Consider the following 16,292-nt stretch of genomic DNA (forward strand, 5'->3'; position numbering starts at 1 on the left):
CAAAGGCTTCGGATTCTATGTGTTTTCTAAAGAGCGAAAGCTTCGAGAGACGTGGATCCAACGGATTAATAGTTGGTACTGGTAATACACAGCGCGAGAAGAAATACGGGTACGAATAGCGGCCGCATTTAGATGGGGGCAAAATGCGAAAACACCCGTGCACTTAGATTTCCTGAAATTTATAGATTATTTGTTGATCATCGATTAGCTATTGATTGGCTATCGCAAGCTATTGGCCACGTATTTGGGCTAGGCTAAGGACTACCAAGTCATTCCCCGCATTTCTAAAATTTTATTGATTATTGATCGATTTTCAATTAGCTATTGATTGCCCATCGATTGACTATCGCCAGGTAATTTACCACGTATTTGGGCTAGGCTAAGCATTACCAAATTCATCCCCAGCATTTTCGGAATTTATTCATTATTGGTCGATTATCGATTAGCTATTGATTGGCGTTCGCAAGGTATTGGCCACGTATTTGGGCTAAGCTAAGCACTCCCAAGTCATCCCCAGCATTTTCCCAAATTTATTGATTTTTTATAGATTAGCTATTGCTTGGCTATCGCAAGGTATTGGCCACGCATTTGGGCTAGGCTAAGCACTACCAAGTTATGCCCAGCATTTTCCGGAATTTATTGATTATTGATCGATTAGCTATTGATTGGCTATCGATGACTTGGCGATGATTGGCTATCAGCGTTTTTATGTTAAAAACGCCGCCTATAGCTTACCCAAGAACTTCTAGATATCGCTGTTACCGAAGTCTGCAAGTCGTGCGCGAAACCCCTGTAGGTAAGTATCATTAGGGCACAAAAGTTTCGGCGCCACATTTCAAACCTGTCTCAAACTGGTATACAAATCCTATTATGTACGTCGCTTAGCAAACATAATGTTGCAGTCACCAAGATGTACGTGTGCAAAAATAGTAACGCAAAACGACCGCGTACATCAGCATGTACTACATACAAAACTCGAACAAATACGATACTCAACGAGTAATCGGCGGATAACAACCGAAATGAAAGAGCAGCAGGCACTTTTCAACGTTCGCCTCGCATGCTACATTGAACAGCCGATGTAACTTATTAAGATACCTAACGAATGCTTCTCGGAGGTGGAGTTGCAGAAATGTCTGGCAAGCTCGTGCGCAGTACTCAACGAGCGCGGACTGTGGTTACAGTGGCTGTACTGCGGTGGTGCTGTGGTGTGACCAGTTGACTACAACCAAGATGGTGGCAGTGCTACTTCCGGAAAACCAGCGCATGCGCAGATTGGTCGGTGGGATGGGTCTATTCTAACATCCCTTACGTACCTGATTTTGATTACCGCTACATGGCGCTAGTTACCATTACACTTGTTGTTATTGCATATCTAATAAATAACCTTAAAGTATCCTCTACCTCCGGTGCCAACAAAATTATTTCAAAATTAATTTAAAAAATATTTCCGTTTCCAGCATCATCTTAGTTAATATCTATAGGCAGCGGTTATCATCAAGTGAGCTCCCCACTCACTGGGAAATAGGAAAGGTGGTACCGGTGTTCAAAAGTAGCAATAAACATTCGCGCGAAAATTATCCCCCCTCTCACTAACATGCATCTCCTGCAAAATGCTTAAACACATTATCGCATCCCATATATACAAGCATCTGGAATCAAATAATTATTTATTCCCCAAACAGCATGGATTTAGAAAAGGCTTTTCCCGTGAGTTGCAATTATTTGACTTCCCTACTAACCTACATTATAACATGAACATTACCTTAGAAACCGACTGCATATTCCTGCACATTGCTAAAGCATTTGATCGTGTAGCACACTGTTGACTAATATCTAAGCTTTCTGCGCTCAAATTAGATTTGCTAACCTTGTCATGGGTCTGTGACTTTCTTTCCAAACGCCAGCAGTTGACTATTGTTAACAATTACTACTCTCCTCCCTCCGACGTCACATCAGGTGTGCCGCAAGGAAGCGTCCTCGGTCCATTACTCTTATTAATTTACATCAATGCAATTTACATCAGCCAAATAACATCTCATCTTGTATAGGCATATTTGCTGACAACTGCATTGTTTATCGTTCAATAAAAAGTACTGACCAGCACCCTTTACTCCAAAGTGACCCAGATGGCATTAATGATTGGTGTAAAACATGGCTAATGGCTTTCAACATTTCCAAATGAACCACAATCTCTTTTACCCAAAAATCAGCTCATTCGCATTAGGCTTACAACATTATAACAATACATTGGATAGAACCACACGGTATAAGTACTTAGGCATCCACCTCACACCAAATGTTTCTTGAGTTGATCACATAACCTCCATTTTTGCTAATGCTTCCAGATCATTAGGGTTTTTTCACTGCAACCTACAAAGCACCACCCCTCACGCGCGTAAACAAGCCTATATAACATCTGCCAGACCGCAGTTAGAGTATGCTTCATCCATCTGGTTACCTCGTCAAAAATACATAATAGGCAAGCTAGAAGCTATCCAGAACAGAGCATGTCGTTTTATTTCGCGGAATTGCAATTATCAGTGCAGTGTAACCCAGTTGAAGCACGAATTTTCACTCCACCCGTGAAAAATCCACTGAGCCATTGCCCTTTTATCTATCTCTCATAAATACGCCCGTGCACTCGGTCAACCCTAGCACAATTACAACGTCCCTCTTACTTATCGCAACGATTACATAATAAGAAAAACTACACCCATATTTACGGCACCAACACAAGCTTTTAACTTCTCGCTACTCCCGCGCGTCATCCGCCTGTGGAACGATATTCCGGACTGCATCGTCCTGCACCACAATCACAACATCTTTCGCGAACATCTGCTCAAACAATTCATTGATAACACTCAGCATATGCTATCTGCTTGTTCTCGTGATCCATACAATTTTTTTGCGTATGTATAAACGTTTGTGCGTTTTGCTTACTGTGTTCCATGATGCGCAGCTGTCATTTTGTACTCGATATCATTTTTTCCGAGCTGCAATATCTTGTAATATAATATATCTGACCACTAGTTTTGTACTTACCTCTATCTTGCAGTTATGTTTATTTATTGTTATCTTAATTTGTATAAACTTATGTATTTGACTCCCCTTACACAATGCCTCTGCTGAGGCCTGTAAGGTATTTGTAAATAAAATAAATAAAAAATAAACATTGTGAAAAATTTGCTAATTTACTGCTTCTTATTTCGAAACGGGTTTTTCGAGTAGTAAATTTTTCTTTCCAGGTCATTTTCCCTACAAATTGTTTTCTCCATGGCCATTTCATTCGTGGACAATATCTGCAGAAATATTCTTTCCAGGAACATTTTCGTCCTACACCGCTGCTTAGAGCTACACAGCACTTTCGCGTTCAGGTCAGTTAATTACACTAGGCAGAGGATAGTGACACAAAGACAACACGCAGATGCATGTTCTGTGTTGCCTCCATCATTTACGGTTCAACGTGTTATCTTTAGTCTCAAAGGCCATTTCTCTGAATGAGTAATTCACGATAACACATGGACAAGATTTTTTTTTCAACGCTCCTCCATGCAAGGTATGCCAACCATACGGCTTCTTCCATCCTCCCTCGCTACCGCCCCAGGCACTGCGCGCCATAACAAACACACTAGAGCCTACTTATTTATTATAATTATTATTTTTTTGCAAACAACTGCCACAAGTCCACCCCATGTGAAATGATCTTTGATATACCAATCACAAAGCCTAATTGGCCACATCACCCAGCCTGTGGCTGTGCCACTCACGCGCATCTAAACACTTGTCGCGAGTTTTTATTATGGAAGTGACACAGTGCAGCAGGAAGCTGGCCTGTATCGAACCTGCGCTCCACAAACGTGGACGTGGCCTGCGTGTACATCAGCTGTCGGCACAGTCCACCAGGCAGATGTTGCTAAATTCGGAAGTGACTCAAACTTGCGAAACTTCTCAGACAATTCCCGCTAATGTTACAAAATGTGCTTGCGGGCACAAATTAACAGCGATCAGAGCGGCCACTGTAGTCTAGCAAGTCGCACATTGAATCTTGCACGCCACTGCCACCTGCGTCACTCACTGCTCATAGAATAATAAGCTGCGGAAGTGGCGTGCAATGGCTTGATTAAATCAAAAATGGAATACAACATTTCCACTCCAAATTGATGAACCGTAGGAGTGAATGGGAAAAAATTAAATGGGGTCGAAATCGTTCCGTATGCTCGCGCTACCTTAGGTTGCAGTTTGTGGAACCCTGTTTGGGTACCCCACCTGTATAGTGCAAATGTTGGAAAGCTGTCAAATGCAATGACTTGTGCAAACTGCCTCATCACATCGACAGCATTATATTGTTATGGGAAATGGTATAATTGAAAATATATTTACAAAACATCTACAGCGAGCTGTAGCACTGCCAAGATGGCGGAAACACAATCTCTTCAAATTGTCATCTTCACCTAAATGGTCAACGTCATCTGTGTCTCATTGCGCGCAGTCTCGTAACATTAACCTCCAGCCGGAAAAGCGCCGACCCGGCACCTAAGACAGGGATGTGGGCGCGAGGTATGGCTTGAGGCAGGCCACGTGCACGACGTCTGAGGAAGCAGAAGACGTGGTAGGATCGGGCGGGGCTATTCCGTAAGTGACATCTGTCAATTGTCGCAGAACGCGATAGGGGCCAGAGTATCTCCAAAGTAGTTTTTCGGAAAAGCCAATGCGCCGAGACGGGGACCAGACAAGGACAAGATCACCAGCACTGAAGCGGGCATCCCGGTGGTGGGCGTTGTACACCAACTTCTGCCGTGACTGCGACGCAGAGAGGCGAAGATGGGCAATGTGACGTGCCTTTTCTGCTGCAGCAATGGCGTCGTGCGCGTATTCAGCAGGCAGTGCGGCAGGGGTCGAAAAGTGTGTGTCAAAAGGGAGCGTTGGTTCTCGTCAGTATAGAAGATAAAAGGGAGAGTAGCCGGCGGTGTCATGGCGTGAGGAGTTATACACAAAGCTGACAAAAGGTAGCGCAGTGTCCCAGTGATGGTGATCAGACGAAACATACATAGAGAGCATATCAGTGATAGTGCGATTCAAACGTTCAGTAAGACCGTTCGTTTGGGGGGTGGTACGCAGTCGTAAGTTTGTGTTTGGTGGCACAAGAACGAAGTAAGTCTTCAATGACTTTAGATAAGAAGTAGCAACCCCGGTCGGTGAGAAGCTGACGAGGAGCACCGTGATGTAAAATTACGTCTTGCATCAAGAAGTCAGCGACGTCTGTAGTGCAACTGGTTGGGAGAGGTCTTGTGATAGCGTAACGGGTCGCATAATCCGTAGCAACGGCAATCCATTTATTGCCAGCGGTGGAGGGAGGGAAGGGGCCGAGAAGGTCGAGGCCAACACGAGAAAATGGCTCGGCGGGTATCTCAATAGGCTGGAGGAGCCCAGCTGGAGGAAGAGATGGCCTCTTCCGGCGTTGGCGCGACGCGCATGCAGTGACATAACATTGAATTGAACGGTAGAGACCGGGACAGAAAAATCGCCGCCATACACGGTCATACGTCCTGGAAACACCAAGGTGGCCGGCTGTTGGGACATCATGCAGTTGCTCGAGTACGGTCGCCCGAAGGTGTGCGGGAACAACGAGTAGTAGTTCCTGTCCCTCGGGGTGCATGTTACGACGATATAATGTGCCATTTACAATGACAAACAGGCGAAGTGACCGGTCCGACGAACCAGACTGCAGGCCGTTGATGAGATCATTTAGAGACGTGTCCCGCCGTTGCTCGTCACCAATGTGGCTGAAAGCGAAGAGCAAGAAAAGGCCAGGTGGTGTATCCTCTGTGGTAGCTTCGGGGCATCAACGGGGTGCCGAGACAAGCCGTCGGCATCCTGGTGTAGTCGGCCAGATTTGTACACCACAGTGTACGTGAATTCCTGGAGACGTAGAGCCCAGCGACCTAGACACCCAGTTGGGTCCTTGAGGCTCGAAAGCCAGCACACAGCGTGGTGGTCAGTGGTAACAGTAAAGGGCCGCCCATATAAGTAGGGGCGAAATTTGCTAACTGCCCAAACGAGAGCGAGCACTCGCGCCTGGTAATGTAATAATTGCACTCGGCAGGGAAAAGAAGCCGGCTGGCGTACGCAATAACTCGATCACAACCACGTTGGCATTGGGCTAAAACAGCACCAATGCCATAGCCACTTGAGTCTGTGCGTACTTCAGTTGGAGCATTGGGATCAATGTGGGCAAGAATCAGCGGGGTAGTGAGTAGCGTGTTAAGGTGTGAAAAGGCTGTGGCTTGAGCGAAATCCACAAAAATGGAGCGTCTTTCCTGAGAAGATCTGCTAGTGGACGGGCTATGTGTGCAAAGTTTCTGACAAATCGTCGGAAATACGAGCACAAGCCCACAAAGCTCCGAACATCCTTGGCACAAGTTGGTACAGGGAACTCAATGACAGCACGAACCTTGGCGGGGTCGGGACGGACGACAGTTGAATCGACGAGATGCCCGAGGATGGTAATTTGGCGGCGACCGAAGTGGCATTTCGAAGAATTAAGTTGTAGCCCAGCTGCACGAAACACCGACAGGATGGATGAAAGACGTGTGAGGTGTGTGGCAAATGTCGGGGAGAACACGATCACGTCGTCCAGGTAGCACAGGCAGATAGACCATTTAAAGCTGTGCAACAGCGTGTCCATCATTAGCTCGAATGTGGCCGGGTCATTGCACAAGCCAAATGGCATAACTTTGAACTGATATAGGCTGTCAGCTGTAACAAATGCTGTCTTTTCACGGTCCCTGTTGTCCACGGCGATCTGCCAGTAGCCAGAGTGCAGGTCGATGGATGAAAAATAAGTCGCGCTGTGAAGGCAATCCAGAGCGTCATCAATTCGTGGAAGAGGATACACATCCTTCTTGGTGATCTTATTGAGATGCCGATAATCAATGCAAAATCACCAACTGTTGTCTTTATTTATAACTAAGACAACAGGGGAAGCCCATGGACTCGCGGACGGCTCAATAATGAGTTTTGAGAGCATTTTGTCAACCTCTAGCTGAATAACTTGGCGCTCAGATGGTGACACGCGATAAGGTCGCCGGTGAATCGGAGGCGCATCGCCAGTATGTATGTGATGTTTGACGAGAGAGGTTTGACCTAAGGAACAGCCGTCAAAGTCGAAGATGTCGGAGTATGTGACGAGCAAATGACGGAGGTCGTCGACTTGGGAAGGCAGAAGGTCTGGGGCAATCATCTTTGTGATAGCGCTCTGTACCGAAGGAGAAGTAGGCGGGTCGGCGAACAAAATTGCTGACGTAGGATCAGGTGACAGTGATGAAATCTGGCACTCATCTGATGGTGACAGGGTGACCAAAACTATGCCTTGGGGAAGAACTCAAGAGAGTCCGAAGTTCAAGAGGGGCAAGCAAGTCTGGTTTGTCGCAACAGTCTCAACAGTGTGGTGAAAGGAAATGTTGTGCGACAAAAGGACACTGGTAGATCGAGTAACCACATAGTCACCATCCGGTACACTGGGGCAAGGTACAGCGACAATACAGGTGAGTGCTTGGGGCAGCAAACGAACAAACTCGGCACAAGAGAGCTGGCTCTGGACTACATCTAGAGCGTCTAGTGAAGCGGGGAAGTCAAGTTCAACAACACCGGCCGAGCAGTCAATTACAGCGGAGTGGTAAGTCAAGAAATCAAGTCCAAGCATTACGTCATGAGGGCAGTGGCGAAGAACATGAAACATGGACGTGTGGCGGCCAGCGACGCTCACACGTGCGGTGCACATTCCAAGCACGGCTGGAGTTGCACCGTCAGCGACACGCACAACGCAGGACTCTGCAGGTGTGAGCACTTTGTGTAAGCGTTCACGAAGTTTAGAGTTCATGATACAAATATGTGCATTGGTGTCGATTAGGCCAATAACGGGTAGGTCATCCACATCTACGGCAAGTTGGATCTCGTGCGTGGGCAAGGTTAAAAGAGGCTTTTCAGGTCGTGGGTCCAATGCAGTGTCACCTCCGGGAGCTGCATTGCTCCGTTTTCCAGGGAAGAGCGGCCAGAGGGGTGCGGCGATGAATAGTGGCCTGGCAGAGGGGACCGGGAACGACGATCGTGCAGAGAAGGTGAAAGGCTGGAGCTGCAGGTTGGTACAGGAGCGTCTTGGAGCGGCGAGTTGTTACGAGCGCGAAACTGCAGGAGTCGATTGTCGTTGCGGGAAATGTCAAAAAATGAGCGAGGGGAGGAAGGTTGGCGATACCGGCAGTGACGGGAAATATGTCCAACGCCGTGGCAATGAAAACATATAGGCTTATCGTCCTGGGTTCTCCACTGGGCCGGATCACGATAGCGGCGCAACATTGTCGTATTTCTGTAAGAAGGCACAACAGAACTGACCAAAGGGTGAGGCAGGGATGCAACAGGCTGGAGTCCTGCGTTAGCCAGCTCTTCCCTCACGACGGCTTGGATTAAAGAGACTGTCGGTCGGGAGTCATCGGAAGGGCGTGCGAAATAGTAAGGTGGTGACGCCGCCTCAATTTCACAACTCACGATGCGGACAAGGCTATCGGTGGTTGGTTGCTGATTGGGCGGCTGAACGTCCGCGCAGAACGATGTAGCGGCCGTGTTTGGAAGCCGCATGAATTGTTGGGCGATGTGGAGACTCTTCAGTGCCTCAAAACGCCGGCATTCTTTGATAATGTCTTCAACGGTCGCGCAGTCCTTAAAGACCAGCAAGTTGAAAGCATCATCAGCAATGCCTTTCAGGACGTGACTTTACTTTGTCTGCCTCGGTCATGGTGGCATCAACTCGGCGGCAAAGGGCGATAACGTCGAGGATGTACGACACGTACGACTCAGTGGCAGATTGGGCGCGACAGGAGAGATCCTTCGAAGCGGCGCTCTGGCGGCCAATTGGTTTGCCAAATTGGTCATGAAGCTTCTACTTACATAGATCCCAGCTGGTCCCAGCTCCGTTTCGTGAGTGCCAAACCAGACGCGCGCTGTCCCACTGAGGTTGAAACCGACATTAGCTAGTGTCACTGTCGAGTCCCACCGATAGTTGGTTGCGACGTGCTCGTAACTCCTGATCCAGTCATCAACGTCGACGTTGTCGGTGCCGCAAAAAGATCCTGGGTCGCGGGGTTGGATCAAGATAACTGGTTTTGGTGCTGGCGTTGCGGTTGATGCAATATCCCCGCCTGTTGACATGGTGGAACTTGCCAGGACACGTCCGCTATGGAGTTCCGTCTTGAGTAGTACCCAGCACTTCCACGAAAATGTCACGGGAAACAATATAACTGAAAATATATTTACAAAATATCTACAGCAGTGCTGTAGCACTGCCAAGATGGCGGAAACACAATCTCTTCAAATCGTCGTCGTCTTCACCGAAATGGTCAACGTCATCTTTGTCCCATTGCGCGCAGTTTCGTAACAACATTAACGACGCTAAAGTCATCCAAGATCATTAACTACAACATTGCTCAAATTCTTAAGAAGCAACTGCAAGCTCTGGCACTACAAACAAAAAGTTTCCCTTTGCATGCATATACCTCACAGAGCAGGGGAATAATTCTCTGTGCCAAAACATAATTGACACACTACTGCTGAATAAGTACACTACTAACATTACACTCGCAGGTGCTCTTGTGTGCACACTGGCTACAGCACATGCTTTAAAAAAGATTCCTACTCCATTTTCAATGTGTTGGATCAATTGCTTCAAAACTTATAAAATGCGCAAAACAAGGTAGGCTTAAGGTCTCATACTTTAATTTTGCATTTGTACAAAGCACATGTGAATAAATGGGACACTGATGACCACAGTGCAATGCACGTCATCCATTCTTCTGCGCCTGTTGCTGCGTTCCTTCCACTGAGTGAGAAGCCAGAAGAAAAAAACATTTTGCTTGCACCCAATGTTTTACTTATGGCGGGCATGGCGTTGCCACACCTTGTGTAATCAGACTGTATGCGCGATGTGAACAGTGTTGTACTTTCTGGAAGGTGCGTGAGCACTAGCGATTACGTTGGAACATTCGCCGACTCACATATAAATAGCCGACGCACCTGACCCGCAGATAAGATTTCGGCGTTTAACGCCTTTACTCGTCACTATTGTTCTGCCTTAAGTGTAATTTGTTTTTGTCACCACAGGCTCGCCCAATAGAGTATTAATAGCTCTGGTGACTGGCCGTTGTGCCACGGTCTGATTGATCACCGTAACATGATACCATGACCTTATAAAAACCTTTGTGTATATTCTAGTAGATCTGCGAGAAACGTGACAATGTCATTAATTCACGTGAACCATTTGCCACCAGTAACCCTGCATGCCACCTTGTTTATTGGCCCACATGTCCGAATATCTCGGCAGCTGATACTCACTAGAGGCAACACCGATCGCATCATTTCAATACTACATATAGGCTTTGCTTATATCACCACATGACAATGCAAAATATCACTGACGACGTCTAAAGAGTGCCCACTTACTCATCGTTGCCTTGGGGTGCAAATGTCAACCAGTGTTACGGGGTTCACTAATGGAATATTTTAACTGCGCTTACCCAAACGGAGTTTTTTTGTTTGCACGCAAAGCACAAGTGTAGATACATGTGTACATGTGTGTTTGTACAAAGCACAAGAACGTAAATATTTTACATGCATACAATTTTTTACTTGTAGAGGGCGTGGCATTAGGCTTTTCAGACATGATACCCTCAGAAGTGATCGAGATAGTCACACTGCTTCTGGAAGATATGCATCCCTGATGGCTTCTAAAGAGCACCAGTGGCCATTTGCTCTCCGTTGCCTTGGTTCAAAACTGTCAACAAGTGTTATGGGGTTTGCTTATGCTCAACCATAAGTCCAATGCTGTACATTTAAGCTTGAGAACAAACTCTGCATGAGCTATGCATTTCAGCTTGAGGATATAAGAGTTACCAATATGGTATAATCTGTAATAAACCAGTGTGCAACATGGTAGTCTTGTTGTATTATTAAGTTTGCACATAAGTCATTAAAGCATAAGCACTGGAGCTAGAAAGCACAAATAAATTAAATGCAAACTGCACCACTGATGTACTGAGAAATTTACAAGAACCATAACTGGACACATACTACTGTGCCCTGAAATCAAATGTTTATGGTTTCTTTGAAAGCTTTGTATATTATGCGAAATTTCAAGAAGCTTATTTCCACAGTGATGAACCCATATTCGGTCAGTCCACATTCAAGATAAGCCAAACCTCTGATAAGCTGGCATAGCAGTGAAGTCACATGAAGGCAGTCTTCAAGAAATCCTCATAGACAGTGGAGTCAACTATCCTCTAGGTAACACTACAGGAAACTTTGTAGTTGAAAGACCCAGAAACCTCTCGATGCACTTTAGAGGTGACCTACTGCCACAAACAAATTGAATGATCTAAAAAAATAAAAAGAAAACTGCAAGCCCCTGACCATTAGGGCTTCTTCCCTGAGTGACAGGACATGTGGCTGGACAGATGGCGTATCTGTGAAAAGGATGCACCACAGTCCACACAGGAAAAGGCACGCTTTCCCGTGTGGCAGCGCAGATGGCGTGTCAGGTGCGAACTCTGAGTGAATGCTACCGGGCACAGGTGGCAGGGATAGGGGCGGTCTCCTGTGTGGCTGCGCACATGTTGTTTGAGGTTGAAACTCGCAATGAACACTTTCGGGCAGAGGTGGCACTTGAACGGGCGTTCCCCTGAGTGTGTGCGCAGGTGAGCCATCATGTGTGTCTTTTGCTTGGTCTTGTAAGGGCAGAGCTCGCAGAAATGCTGCAAGCCATTCGCACACACAAGCGACCGGTACTGCTCTTGGGAACCCAAAGGCAAGGAACCTGCAAAGCCGCAGGCAACATAGGAAGGAGATGCAAATGAAAACACTTCTCTCGACTAAAGTGCTAGACCTCGCAAACAAAGAGGATTGCCACAACTGTAGGCAATATATGTGATAGCCAAACACGCATGCTATAACCCAACACACACATTATTGTTATAGCAAAAGTACCCCAATACAGTAGATGTCTCACACCAGTTCCTATCTCTCCAAACATATATTACTAACCTGAATACATACAAACCCCTGCTGGGTATAATAAAAGTCGGATTTGGTATGCAATTTTGATGTTATGCCTAAATAGTCAAATAACTTTGTATAGGTAGCACTACATTGTACACTGGGATAATAAACTAAGAATTACATGTTTTCTGGCATAAAAGGACTTCAAGAATGCAGCACAACAAAAAGGATTAGGTGAAATGCGAACACATGAAGCATATAAAATTAAATACGAACATTAGTGCAAAAAATCATGAAAGAAAATGAGCAACAAATGAACGGGAAAAAATAATAAACAGCATTTATACAAGTTAGAATGGTGCCAAGTTTGCTTATGGAGGAGAAGAGAGTCGCATTTCTGTGCATACAGCAAAGAATTTCGAGTTATAAGCACGAAGGGACACAGACGAAGACTAGGAGCAGATAAGTTGAGCACTAGTTTTTGTCTGTGTCCCTTCATGCTATAAACTAGAAATATGTTACCATACCAACTCGCCCAACTTTCCATTATTGTTCAACAAAGGATTCTTTTCCGTATCACTGCACTGCTAACTTTTTTTTATGATCGTTTTAGAAGTGATTGTATGAAAACAAAATGCAACTAGTACAGTGGAGAAGGTGACCTATTCACCAACTTCTGTTTCCGTCACAAACACTACCACATATACAGCTCTGAAGCTGAATAAACCAACAACTGTGTAACTATACATAACTCACCATCCTGAATGGATACAACCTCCAGGCTGGCTATACATAGAGATACAAATCAGCAGGCCCCTTTGATTTGCCTAAACACTCAAAGTATATTGTGTAATACTGCACAATGCACTCACTTGAGTACTACGTACAATTTTCGTATCACAGTACTTTTACCATGCAACACAACAAAAGCACCGACTGATAAACACATGAAAAAATATGTAAAAGAAGTAAACAAGACATAAGAACACAAAAACAAGAAACATTCCTAGACGTGAGAAGGACACTATATTTGACGATGGAAGAGAATAAAGCCACATTTTTTTGCATTAAGGAAGGGAATGTTTGTTTGAGGGTGGCACTGTAAACATAGTTCACTATAATTCGTTTCCCGATGCAGTGAAAGCAAACGCTGCTGCAGAGTGCTGGAGATAACTTATATAGAAATAAGTTTTTCTCAGCCACACTGCCACACCCTCATGCACTGTGTTAGCAGATCTGTGAAAACAGGTGCAATACCGTCCCATGGTTTACGTTGATGAAACTACATTCTCTACCAGTACATTGCACTGCCTTGTTTGTTTTTTTTTACCCCAATGATTACAACTTGGTGAATGCAATAGAACCCGTTCATTTCTTTCAGGATTCCAAGAGACAAACAGGGCAGAAGGAGCACTTGAAATTTCACTTGACGCAAACACTGTCGCATCACCATCACAGTGTTTAATCAATTTTTTAAGGATGCTGCAATTGAAAGAATGTAGTGCATGTACAACAATTAATCTAGTTGTTTATTTACTCTTGGGTTTATGTGCCAAGAGATCACACTGTTAAATCAACATTAAATCAAACTGCTATGTGAAATAAAATGGCAAACAGGTGGATGCTTTCCGAGAAGCTGGCGAGATGAATTTCTGGTGAAGTCCAAAGCACACATCATCTTGAATGCACTGAAGAAGGAATCGACGCATCTGTAACAACAAAGATATCACTGTTAAAGCCAGTATGAATGTAAACAGCACACTCACACAAACGTTTTTTCCTTTGTATCAATCAACTTATTCAGGCTAGAGACAGACAGCAACAATTACCCATATAATTTAGTTACATTTATGTATTATAAACAATTCTTCACTAATGCAAAACGTAGCAAGTTGAACCAACTTCCCAGGCTTCACCATTTATCGAAAGCTGCAGAAGAAAAATGTTAATGTTGATAAATTTGCAGGAAGAAGAGAGTTGGCACATATGGCGCCCCAGTCCCAAGCGTGCATTCTATTGTTTACTTGTTACATTAAGAATGAGCAAACAAAAATTCAATGTGTATTTTAGGAGAACCAACACGTGTAAAACATTTCTTTGCTCAGCCGTGATCATGTTCTGGGCAAAGCACAATAAAAAAAAATGCCAGACCTCCTTTATCCCGGCATAGCCATGAACTTGCAGCGCCCTCTAAAAATTCTTAGACAGTCGTATCAAGTTTCCCTCATACTATCAGTAACTCTAATGTGTGAGGAAAATAGAAACATCTCAGTGCAATCAAATAGTGTAGTCACTGGACTCAAGCTGAGAAGCTGTCGCAGTGCAAGTTATGTTAACAGGACGATGGGCCCTGCACCTCACTTACAGAAGGCAACCATGTCAAAATAGAGTACACTTAACTTTAGCTTACATTTTATACACTTCAAGCTGCTCTGCGTAGGGTGGTTCGCGATATATTTTAGTATACGCATGTGCACTTTGCTGCCTCGCACAACAACTGCATGGTCGTGCTGCATGTCAGGTGCACCATGCTCTGCTCATGCCAAGATACGCCCATGTCCCTTAGTTTGGTGTTAAAGCACATGTTTGTTTCACCAGTGAAATGAACATTTCATTTAGAGTGCATATCCACTAACAAGCCCATATAGAGTTAAACACGGCAAAATTTCAGTAGCAGTACTTCGTTAAAGGTCCCAGGGCATCCACAAACTGTTGTTTAATGGGCGAGATGCGTTCACTACGCTGCTGTACGATAAAATCAGTTCACAAATTGTTACGGGGAGATTTACAGAAAATGGGGTTTATTCACACTGTGTACAAGGAGACTAAATGTTGGCCAACAACAACAAAGATGGCGAACCACAGTTTCAACTCTTCCTCGTCTCTTCGGCTCTATGCTTCAGCATCTTCTTTGTCTGCCGGACAACTGGCTCATAACACTACCCTCCGGCGGCGAAAGCACCGACTCGGTGCAGGTGAACGAAGGATACATGAAAAAAAAAAATGAAAAAAAAAACTAGCACACAAGGTATTAAGGGGTGTCCGGGGCACGATAGGGCTTGAGACGGACAACGTGTACAATGTCCTTGCGGAGAGGAGCAGAGGATGACGAAGGCAGCAGTGGAGCGATTTCATGAGTGACATCAGTCACTTGGCGGCACACGCGATATGGACCGGTGTACTGGAAGAGCAGTTTTTCGGATAAGCCAACGCGTCGTGCTGGGGACCACAGGAGAACGAGCGATCCAGGGACAAAGTGGGTGGTCCTGTGGTGGCTGTTGTAGCGAGACTGCTGGTGGATTTGGGACTCAGAAAATCGAGTGCGAGCAACTTGACGTGCATGGTCGGCACGTGCAATGGTCTCTTGAGCATATTCAGTGGGTGGGCACCCAGAAGAAGGCACCAGGGTGTCCATAGGCAATGTAGGGTTTCGACCGTATAAGAGGAAGAACGGTGAATAGCCAGCGGTCTCATGCCTGGAAGTGTTGTACGCGAATGTCACAAACGGTAGTGCAACGTCCCAGTCGTGGTGGTCGGCAGACACATACATGGCCAACATGTCAGTAAGGGTGCGGTTCAGGCGTTCTGTCAAGCCATTCGTCTGTGGATGGTAGGCTGTAGTCAGTTTATGTTGCGTCGCGCAGGATCTTAGAATGTCATCGATCACCCTGGACAGGAACTGTCTGCCACGGTCAGTGAGTAGTTGCCGAGGAGCTCCGTGCTGGAGTATGACGTTATGCAGCAAGAAGTCTGCAACGTCGGTGGCACAGCTAGTGGGAAGTGCACGCGTAATGGCAAACCGCGTCGCATAATCTGTGGCAACGGCGATCCACTTGTTCCCAGAGGTGGATAGGGGAAACGGACCAAGTAAATCGAGACCGACGCGGTGAAAAGGCTCGTAAGGAATGTCCAGAGGCTGAAGATGTCCTGCAGGCGGCAGAGTCAACTTTTTTCGGCGCTGACAAAGGTCGCATGAGCCCACGTAACGGCGCACTGAGCGGGACATCTCAGGCCAATAGAAACGGCGGCGCGCGCGGTCGTATGTGCGTGACACGCCAAGATGTCCCGCCGTTGGTGCGTCGTGGAGCTGCTCCGGGACAGTGGAACAGAGGTGAGCTGGGATGACTAACAACAGGTCAGGACCGTCAGGGAGTAAACTGCGACGATATAACGTGTCGTTTTGGAGTACAAAGAGGCGGAGGGAAGGATCGGGAGCGCGGGAGTGCAATTTGTCGATGATCTTGCGTAGA

General features: G+C 45.8%; 1 long non-coding RNA gene across 1 annotated transcript in view; it reads right to left on the reverse strand.

The window, feature by feature from the left end:
* LOC119431068 (uncharacterized) overlaps window positions 1-12,273 on the reverse strand; it is a 109,441-nt gene extending 97,168 nt beyond the window's left edge. Inside the window, exon 1 of the long non-coding RNA XR_007463936.1 lies at window positions 12,088-12,273. This is a non-coding gene — a long non-coding RNA (uncharacterized LOC119431068). The remainder of the gene's footprint in view (window positions 1-12,087) is intronic.
* Window positions 12,274-16,292: the final 4,019 nt, after the last annotated feature.

This window comes from Dermacentor silvarum, chromosome 10 (genome assembly GCF_013339745.2).
Source record: "Dermacentor silvarum isolate Dsil-2018 chromosome 10, BIME_Dsil_1.4, whole genome shotgun sequence".
NCBI lineage: Eukaryota > Metazoa > Arthropoda > Arachnida > Ixodida > Ixodidae > Dermacentor > Dermacentor silvarum.